At 32.0% G+C, this 11,679-nt stretch overlaps 1 pseudogene; it reads left to right on the top strand.

Annotated features, from left to right (window-relative positions):
- The first annotated feature begins 652 nt into the window (after positions 1-652).
- On the top strand, positions 653-1,481 carry LOC145568563 (oleosin G pseudogene; annotated as a pseudogene).
- The last annotated feature ends 10,198 nt before the right edge of the window (positions 1,482-11,679 follow it).

The following is an 11,679-nucleotide window of genomic DNA, read 5'->3' on the forward strand; positions in this document are numbered from 1 at the left end:
AGAACGAACAGAATACTCACCATTTTTCTCTAGATCCCAACACAAATAATCTTCAGGCAATCAAAAGCTTTTTGTCTACGTGGAACTAGGCACCATTTTGTTTTTTTCTATAGAATTTTTTTTCAAATCCACAAAATAATTTGATCTATGGACAGCGTCGTTGTGGTAAAGGTCCAAAAGGATGCTAAAAATTTTGTCACATTCAAAAGGCAAGAACAATTCCCTAATGAGAGGAACGTTCCAAGAGATAATGCATTACAATTCTGTGAAGTATCTAATAAAAAAAAAGCATAAGTAATAAGCTAGATTGTTTTTTTGAAGGAAGGAAGCTAGATTTATAAAAAGAAGATGCTTTAGGTAGTTAAACCCTTGATTATAATCGTGTTGATCTCAACTCCAAAACTTACTATGTGCGGTAAATATAGATGCTTAAAAAATGTCGTGATAAATGGAGAAAATAATGCAAAAAAGGAGATTTCACTGATAAAATTCACCCTTTCCAAAAAACACTCACAAATCCCACTTCCACGTGTCACCTCCTCCTCCCTCCCACCTTTCCTTATTAATCCTACTATTCACCACCTCTTTTTGCATGATCTTTTCTATTTCTATCAAATACTAGTAGTAATAAAAAACATAACATCCTTTAAAAATGTCTTCCACCACCCGACCCCACCGCACCACCCAACTCACCACCACCACACCACCGCACACCACCCTCCTCCGCCGCATCCAAGACTCCTCCCCTAACTCATCCCAACTCATCGGCTTCCTCACACTTGCCATCGTAGGCGGGATACTTCTTCTATTGACCGGCTTCAGTATTACCGCGGTTGTCCTAGGCTTTATTGTTTTCGCACCCATTATTGTTCTCACTAGCCCCTTTTGGCTTCCTATCTTTGTCCTCGTCTTCGTACCTCTCGTTGGGTTCCTCTGCCTTTGCGGGTTTGGTGTTGCAGCCGTCGCGATTCTATCATGGGTTTACCGGTATTCCCGGGGTTTCCACCCACCCGGTTCGGACCGCTTTGATTATGCTAGGAACCGGATTGCGACTACGGCTCGAGAGGTTAAGGATTATGCTAAGGAGTACGGTGGTTATCTTCATAGTAAGGTTAAGGATGCTGCTCCTGGTGCTTAAATGAACTATAACCCAGTTTTGATCGGCTTTTTTTTCGAATAACGGTTCAAAATAACCATGCAATTTAATTAAATTGAATTAACTCGAGTTAATAGTTAAATGAACCGTATGATAATTTGGGTTTTTTTTTTTATTTGTTTTGTTTGTTGTATTTTCATTTTTATAAATTTTGTTCCATCTATTTAGCTATAGCTAGTTCCTTGATTTAATGTTGCTCGGTTTTGAATTTTTAATGTATACATAAAAATGCATTTGTAATTTTGTTTGTTAAATGATGAATATTACACATGCATATGTTACAAAAGATTATTAAAAGTCTAAATCCTTGCAATCTACAATAAGTCTTCAATAAGTCTTGTAAAGCGGGTGTACGTTAATATTATTATTGTAAGATGATTAATTTGAGGGCAAATTTAACTATTTTTACTTAAAGGATAACTTTTAATTTGTTTTGATTTTATTTCAATGTCTAATTTCTTATAGATTAATGATAATGATTATATACTATAAAAGCTAATATGATTAATTTAATTTATAATAAGTTTTTTGCAACATAAACTTTATTATTAAAAAAAATAATAAGGATAATTTTAAATACTTTTATGAAAATTTTAATCCGTCTTACAATAAATTAACGTACATCCGTCTTTTTAAAGAATTTGTATTTAGAATTCGTGTGCAATCTAATCAAATGTTAACATAATTAAATGCTATTATTTCAATATTTGAGTAGTATTAAAATCATCATCACGACTACAACAAATCGTTTCGAATACCTATTTACTATATATATACTACCTCTAATTTTTTTAGTTGCAACTTTGGAATATTTTATACTCCGTATTTCTAAAATAATACCCTAAAATTACAACTAAAAAAAATCAAAGGTAGTATATATATAAAAAGAATATATACCAAAAAAAAAGAAAAAAAAATCCCTAATCAATTATTGTACTTTAATTTTGTTAAAGGGATTAACATTTATTACTTTTCATTTGTTTTATGAATTTGTTGCATTTAGATTTTCTGCACTCCTGTACGGCTGTATATGTCGTGTTGTGGTGTGATCTTTATCAAATAGAAGTTGTCAATTATGTTAATTATCAGACTAATTATTTACATATAATGATTTCTTTTGTAATAGAGTAATAATTATTGAGTCTGATGTCAGTAGAAAAAATAGATAAAAGATGAATTGTTGAGATAGAGAGTCATTCATAGGAGGGTCAATTTAGTTGTAGCGCAAACAAAACAATGAATTAATTTAACAACTGAGAAATTATTGAAAGATACTAGTACATATAATCTTATGTTGTAGCTCGATCGTAGCAATGTAGCATATGTCAAGTTATGATGAACTCTAAAGCATGTCATTGCCAAAGTGGAGCGTTCAAGTGGCGGAGTTTCATGGAGCACGAATATGATAATTCTAATATAGTCTTATTTCTTTTGATTACCATACTTTTTTGAAAATGAACGGATGAGATTATTTGTTTTTTAATTAAAAATAATTTTTAATTATTTTAAATATATTTTTATCTTCCAAATATTAATTTTTAATATTTTTGCAATTCTAGAAATAAAAAAATATGGAGTATAAAATAATTTTTTAAAAAAATGATTTTTATTAAATATTACTAAATATTAAAAATATTTTTATCTTCCAAATATTTAAAATACTTTTATCTTCCAAATATTAAAAATAACTAATTAAAAATAAATTATAATAATTTTAGCCGTCCATTTAAAAAAAATTATGGTAATCAAAAGTCATAAAATTACATTAGAATTGCTTAAATAAGTAATTTGACAACATAAAACTACAAAATGTGGTAGCTATGAACAGGAGTAGAGACAAATATTTCTGATCATGAAGTCGATTAAAGTTTTACTTATACCTTTTTTTTTTTTTTGAAAATGCAAGTTTTTCAACATGATGATATGTATCTCAGCTCAAAGGGGCAAATGCGTCATTTCTCATAAATAACTAGGGTTAATGTTGTAATTTTGTCACAAATATCTATATTTTCAAGTTATAACAGAAGGCTTAAATGGAGCACTGCAGTACTTCAACTGAAAACCAGAAAAACTTCAATGGAGAATGAAGTGGAAGAGCTTCAACGGGCTTCTTTGGAGGACGACTTAACCCTTTCCCGTAAGGGTTAACCTTCTTTTCTCCCTTCATAGTTAGGGTTTTTCATTTAGAAGTCACCGATAATATGATATGGTAGGTGGTGTTAGTTGTACTGTTGTTCACGACTAACTTTTATGGAGGAGGAGGAAGCATGAAAAAGATGGGGCAAGAAGAAGGGGAAAAAAAGTGTAAAAAAAATATTAATTAATTCATATAATTCCTCTTATTTACAAATATACCATTTTGAGATACAATCATGTATCTCATGTGGAGATACTAGGACTAGCTTTTTTCACTCCTTTTATTGTTTTTTAACTGTTTCATTGAGACTTTTTGCCAGAGTCCTTTTTTTTAAGGGAAAAAGGAGAGCTAGATTAGATTAAATGAGAAACCGATTACAAAAGATGAACCAACTAAGCCCAGGATCCTGCTTACAGTAGTACCAATGCAAGCTCCCTAAATTCATACACCAATAGAGAAAATACTGAAATAAACTGACCGAAATAGGATCCAAACTATGCAAACCAAGCATTACAAGAAAACCATCAACTACAAAGCCAAACAGAGGAAACCAGCAGCCCTCCTTATCAAGCAGCACTGTCATTTGCATAAATATCTCTAGTACTAACAGGTGGAGTGTCAAATAGTTTCCCCATTCCATCAATTCCCCCCTTCTCCATTGCTAGCTTTGCAAGGCAATGTGCCACACCGTTTGCTTCCCTAGGGATGTAACTAAATTCAAAGTTACACCCTATGTCAAGTAAGACTTCCATCTCCCTTAGAATAGCTTCCAATTCGCTTGTTCCATATTTTCCAACATCTTCAATTGTCCTCTTAAGAGACTGAGCATCAGTTTCCACAATAGCATCTTTAAACTGAGCATCATCGGCCATCTGCATTCCTCTTGCTATAGCTAGCAGTTATGCTTCTTCTGGGTTTCTTGCTTTAGTCTTCCAAGCCTTGCCCATCATCCACAGCCTTTTAGAGTCCCTTATTACCGCTCCCGCAGCTGCTATACCCTCTCCCTTCCAGGCCCCATCAGTGTTGATTTTAATAGCTTCTCTAACTGGTCTCTTCCACTTAGCCGCCTCTTCTCTTGCCGCAGGGGCAGTTCCATGTCCCTGAAACACATTAAAGTTTGCAACCAAGTCCACCATATACCTATTAAACATAGATACGGGATGTGGCATAGCTAGTTGAAAGACCGTTTGATTTTGAGCCTTCCAGATATGCCATAAAGCCACTGAAAAGACAATACTCTAATTCTCTCCAAGGGACAGATTATAATCAACCCATTCATTCCAAGTAATATTAAAAAAGGTGTGATAGTTAAACTTATTATCCATTCTATTTCGTCCAAAAATTCTAGACCATAACACCCTAGAATTAACACAGTCCCTAAACAAGTGCAAATGGCTTTCGGCATCCAGATTACACCTTGTGCATAAAGGATCAAAGTTAGAAATGTTCCGAGCAAGAATAGAATCAACTGGCAGAATACTGTGTGCTATATTCCATACAAGCATTTTATACTTGTAGGGAATTTGCAATTTCCAAATTCTTTTCCAGTTAATAACAGGGAAGGAGGGATGACTATTGAAGTTACAATAAAGCTTGTAAGCACTTCGAATAGTAAAGGATCCATTAGATTCTAAACCCCAACAAATAGCATCGTCCATATCACTAACTTTAGGAAGGGGGATATTTTCGATGAGGGAGCAAAGATAGTCGGGAATAATATGCCTTATCCTATTGGTATTCCATTTCCTATTATTGATAATATTACTCACCCTCCAATGTGCAATGAAGTTCGGGATAGGATTATCAATAGCTAGAAAAATGGGATTATCACCCACCCAATGGTGGTACCAAAGGCACACATCCTCCCCATTTCCAATCCTATAGGCAATACCCTTTAAAAGGAGCTCTTTACCTTTAAGAATATCCCTCCACAAAGGAGAATCCGTAGGATTAGGAAAACAATTAAGGAAGGAAGAGTTTTTTAAAATATCTAGCTCTAAGATCCGAACCCACAACTTATTAGGATCTTGAATAATTCTCCAAGCCAACTTAGCCATGAAAGCTAGGTTCCAATTCCTAAGGTTCCACATTCCTAATCCCCCCAACCCTAAAGGAAGACACACTTTCTTCCAACTAATCCTAGGAAGATAATGAGATCTATCAACTTTATTCCAAAGAAACCGTCGACAACTTTTCTCAAGATCATTAAGGATGGAGACTGGAATTAAGGTGGTTTTCATAGCATAGAGGGGGTAAGAGTTAAGCACCGATTTAATCATATTACACCTCCCGGCCATATTAAGCAACTTAGCTTGCCAACCCTTAATTCTTTCCTTAGTTTTATTGATAAGGTCCGAATAATCGACCTTCTTAAGCTTATTGGGACTAATATTAACCCCTAAATACTACCAAAGGAAGGAGCTCCTCGACTGTTAGAGACATTAAGGATAGCCATTTTAAGAGTAAGACACTCCTTCTGAGGGAAGATAACCTTAGATTTAGAGGGGCTATTGAAAAGACCAGATTTAGTACCAAACTCTAGAAGCGTGTCTCTTATAACATCAACATTATTAACTGACGCTCTACCAAAAAGAAACACATCATTGGCATAAAAAAGATGGGAAATTTTCACCTCTCCATCAATAGAGATAATAATCCATTGGCCACCCCCAACCTTTTGATCTATTATTAAGGACAATCTCTTAAGACAAAGAACGAAAATATAGGAGGAAAGGAGGTCCCCTTGCCTAATACCTCGAGTGGGAGTAAAACTATCCGTTATTTGACCATTCCAAAGAATGGAAATAGAAGGAGTAGTGATACAACTCAAAATTAGGCTAATGAGGTTATCCGGGAAATTCAGACCAAGCAAAGTTTCTCGAATAAAACCCCATTTCAAACCATCGTACGCCTTAGAGATATCAATTTTAAAAGCCATAAGGTGTTTTTTGCTAGCTTTTTTTGAAGAGATGAGCTATTTCCTTGATAACAATAATGTTTTCATCAATAGGTCTTCCTTCAATAAAGCTAGATTGAACCGGGTTAATCAAATCACCCAATAAGGGCTTGATCCTATTAGCTATGATTTTAGTGATAATTTTATAAATGGTATTACAGAGACCAATAGGTCTAAAATCACTCATAGAAGTAGGATGCTCAATTTTAGGGATTAGAAAAATATATGACTCATTGATGAAACTAGGGATCTTACCCTTCCTAAAGCAATCAGTAACAAGATGAATTATTGAATTCTCGACGATATCCCAATATTTTTGAAAAAATAAGGGTTGAATACCGTTAGGACCTGGACACTTCATCGAGGCCGTAGAATTCAAGGCTTTTTAATCTCAGCAGGACTAACATTGCTACCCAGAAAAACTTTATCATCATCTCTGACAACCGAATTAGGGGTGAAAGTGCTAACCCTAGGTTGAGCCGACTGTTTAGAGGAAAAGATGGAAATAAAATAATTAACGCACTCTTTTTTAAGAATATTTTGATCATTAATCCAATTCCCATGTTCATCTTTAAGACTCAAAATCTTTCCGTTATTATTCTTAATTCGAGCAAGAATATGGAAATACTTAGTATTCCAATCACCATATTTTCTCCAATCAACCCCGACCTTTTGAGCCCACTTTTTTCTTTCCAATTTTAACACCTCATTAAGCTCATGTAGTAAGGATTTTTCTAAGTTTATCAAGAAAGGAGAATAACCATTACTAAGAAAATTTTGTATACCATGTAATCTAGCAATTAGCCTATTTTTGCTATTAAAACCTTCATTGAACACCTCTTTATTCCAGATTTTAACTTCACTGGTGAAAATATTTTTAGCTTTATCGAAATTATTATCCCCCCTTCCCCACGTAGAAGCAAAAAAATTATCGAAATAAGGATTATGAGTCCATACTTCTTTACACCTAAAGGGGTAAATACCTTTTTGCCAGAGTCGTCTAAGACAAATTTGGGGTCCAAAGCGAAAATTAAAAAAGGGTCTCTAAACAACAAAGACGTGTGGAGTATTTCGTATAATTTACCAACAAAATAATTTGTCCCTTATATTAGTGTTGGATAGATAATTACGTTGTATTTTTTTTTTTATTATTATTTTCTGGTTATGGCATCGAAATTTTGCCCAGTATAACAAGATTTGAGATGAGAGAAAGAGAAGTTGGTAAGATAAAAATTATTGGCATGGTTGTGGACTTGTGGGTATAATTAGAAAAATTAAATACACAAATCTATAGAAGTAAGTGTTAACACTTTGTTTGTCACGTGATTTTAGATAAATTATTGATTAACTTAAATATAAGAAGAGATAAGATAATTAGGATTGTTAGGGTACTTCGTATTAAACAAATGGAAAACATAGTGGAGTTAATATTATTATATTGAGAAGTAAAAGAAGCGAGAGGGAAATAATAAAGTACTCTTCTCATCATTTTTTAAGATGCATCACTTGTATTTTTTCGAATTTAAGAAGAGTTTTGTTGTAATTTTTCATCCGTTTTTTTTATCGTAATGTTGGGGATTTCATACTTGCCAATGCATATTTTATAACTTAAATATTTTAAGTTCTTTTGCTATATGTTGAGATATATATAGATGCTTTTGGAAATGATAGATTTTGGTTGAAATTATACTCCCTCCGTTTTTAAATACTTGCTCCACTTTTCCTTTTCGCCCGTTTTTAAATATTTGCTCAATTTTCTTATTTGGAAAACTTTTACAATATTTACTGAATTTCTCTCACCTAGTGGACCCACCATGATCATATTTTATAAATTTTCATTTTCTCTCCTCCAATTCTCTCCATTACTTTTGTTTTTTTACAATTTTTTTATTGTTCCACCTACCCTACTACCTCCATATTTTATTACTTTCTCCAATTTCTCCCAAAACTCCGCGCATGGAGAAACGGAGCAAGTATTTTAAAACGGAGGGAGTATTGATTAATAGAAGCAAAGGTTGAAACAATTTTGTGGCAAGTAAACAATTGGGTCCCTGCTGACCTAATCAGTCAAACAGGGTACCTTAAATGTGGTTACCCGGTTTAACCCGGTTGGGTCATATAGGTCAGGTGTTTAACTACCTAGAGCTCCAAGTACCCGGATCTAAATACAACTAGTACAAATAGGCAACTTCATATTGAATCAAGGGAACTGCTGATTATTGTTTAAAAAAAAGTAATTGTTGATTATTTTAAAATAACATTACCTTCGATGTACAATATTCATTACACAAGCACCTAATATTTAAAAAATTTAACGTCTAAAAACTTAGAAGAGCACTTAAGATTGAAGGGAGTACTTAAAAAGGCTAAGAAACTACTCAATCTCTTATGGCTTTATTGCCATATAAATTTTTGTGAAATGCAAGTGTGAATATTATTTGTTTCAAATTGAAAAGTAAAACAAAAGATTTTCAGTTTATAACCCAAGTGGGTTACTCCTCTTGTCAATTGATTTTAGGATGAAATCTTGTTGTAGGCTGTGATTGTGGGCTTCTTGGCTTCTCTCCTCTAGAACACATCCTTGAGCTATAAATAATGACTTATATGTTCTTTTATTATCTTCTTTATTATTTTTTTTCTTCCTCTTATATTCTTTATTAACTTATTCCGCATTAATCAAACACATCACCATCTAATTTACCAACAAATGAATTTAAGATGGCTTTCTCTTTATGAGGTGGGGTATGATTCTGACCCATATTTAACATAGTTGTCCATTATATATTTAAAAATACATTGCATTTATTTGACATATAGATCCTTTGACTTAGTAGCGCTTGTAATCTTATACGTAAGGTGGTGCCGTGGAGCCGCAATGAAAGAGATGACTTTCAAAAACTTAGCAAGTCAGTCAACTTAATCCATATTTTTTCTGATAACTACTCAGGCTTGTCCCAAAAAAAAAAAAAAAAAAAAAAAACTAAGGCAAATGTCTCGTTGACTTTGTTTTTTGACCCAATACTACCAAGTCAATTTATCTTTTGCTTCAAACATAGGGACTTTTTAAAAGGGCCCCAATCACATCAATTGGATTCTTAACATATATTTTAGACTCCCCATTTTTGAGTTTCAAATTTCAATATTGGTGTTCGTTTGCTAGTGGTCTTAGGTCTTTTTTTTTTTTTTTTTTTTTTCTTTTCTATAGGGGAATTTTAATTTTTAATTTGACCATTTATAATCATGAATTATATTAGTCTCGAATCTTTAATTTATGTGGGAGAGAAAAGCTGAAAAGTAAACAAAGCATAAAAATTAATTTAAAAAATAGAGGGAGTAATTATTAATTACAGATTAACATTAAATTTATATTACAAATTCGTAAATTAGTATCGGTTTTAAAAATTTATTTATCAGTCAAATGAAATTATAAAGGTTGCATTACTTGCATATATATTACCCATCATTTTATTCAAACTTTTACTTTTATTTTGGGCAAAACAGGCAAGTGTATGATTTTGTGTAAGAACAATTTATTTGTACAGATCTTGCAAATGTGCTCCCCCAAGATGTAAAATAACAATATACTTCCCTAAAATGGTATTAATTTAAAATGCTTGACAAAAACATGTATCAATAGTGTGATTAATGTTAATTTCAATTTAACAATACTTATTTTAGTCATCTTATTTAACGCTCTCGTACGTTAGTTTTTTCCTTTGAATTATTTAGTCTTGTCAAACTCAATTCAACATTAACGCAAGTCACGTAAGAAAGAAAATAATTGAATTTAGTAGAAAAAAAAACATGGTTATCGACTGATCACACATTGTTTGTTGCCAAATTCTTAATTGTTGAGACCCTTTAAATACTTAGTAACTTTGCTTCGAGCATTACTACATCTACCCACTAGCTAGGTAAATAACCCGCCATAAATATAAAATAGAAAAATAGTGATATGGTTAATGTTGATTCTACTACCACCAGTCCACTACTCTTTATCAGTGATAGTAACGTAGTAGTTTACCAAGTAGGTAAAGAAATGACTAGGTACTTTCACTTTCATATTTAATTCACACTTAGAGCTCGTATACAAATTTCTAAAAACGATAACAATATAGTAGTTTTTTTTTTTTTTTTTTCAAACAATATAGTAGTTGGTATTTGATAACATGCATGTATAGAGATAAGGATCAATGCACTAAACATTATTAAATGATAATGTTGGCAACAAATATAATTGAGGTGCATGATGAACCAAGTTGACAAGTGATTAAGATAAGCAACAACAAATGCGGGTTTGAACGTGTTACAACTTTGTACCTACTTGCCTACTTTATCGTTCGTTGAATGCCAAATCTTACTTCACCAATATGGCAATATGTAACATTTTGTTCGTTGAAATAGAGTTAGTGTTCATTAATATTTTTAGTTTTATAATTTAAGTGTTAGAGAGCATGACAGTTAAGTTTTCACAAAAACAAGTGGCCGAATTATATTAAAGATTTTACCACAAGAAAAATGTAGTTTAGTTGTATCATCAACATGGGGTATTATTCAAGCTAAGCTAGCCAAATAAATTTTGGACAAATTTTGATCGCAATATCTTGGAGTTTTATTTGATTTGAGTAAGGTATTTCGAATATGTGCTATGCTCTACTTTATATTTTTGAATTAATTTTTACATAAGAAAACTAAATTGTACGAGTAATATACTATGGAGTAATGATTATGTAACACATGAAATTACAACATATGAAAAGCATATTTCCATACATATATGGGTTTAAACCAAATAAATTAATAAAAATTGATACGGGATATTTAATTTAAGATTTAATTTGTAGATTAAACCACCTTAAGGCTTTAAGGCCTTTAACTAAGATTTTATACCAAGAAATATGATACCTCCATAGTCCATACTGATATGGTAATTGGTATATAAAGATGTGCAACTTTGAATAATGAGATAAATATATATGTACTTGAATATTTGACTAAAAACTTTGGCAAACATTATTAACATTCATAATTTCGCTAATATAATTCCTACAATAATAAACTTCAAATTAAAAAAAGTACTCGTAATTAATAGGTACTGAATAGTTAATATATTCACTCTTACCAAAAGTTAAAATAACAAAAAGAAAAGGAAAAAAACAAACTAGCTAGCTACGGGCATAACAGAAAACATTAAAACAAAACATGTAAAAATAAAAAAAAAATTATACACAAAGCAACTTGAATTTGAAAATCGTTAATCAATTAAAACTTTAAAAGCCTAAATAATTAAACAATAAACATGCATGTTTGGAATGCCAAACCCTCTATGATTTTCAGTTACAAGCACACTATACACAAAAGTTTTCCATTTTATCACCTAAATATTTATATCATTCGTACAAACTTTAAATGGCTTCATTAAACATATTT

The sequence above is a fragment of the Chenopodium album genome, chromosome 11, assembly GCF_948465745.1.
Source record: "Chenopodium album chromosome 11, dcCheAlbu1.1, whole genome shotgun sequence".
Lineage (NCBI taxonomy): Eukaryota > Viridiplantae > Streptophyta > Magnoliopsida > Caryophyllales > Amaranthaceae > Chenopodium > Chenopodium album.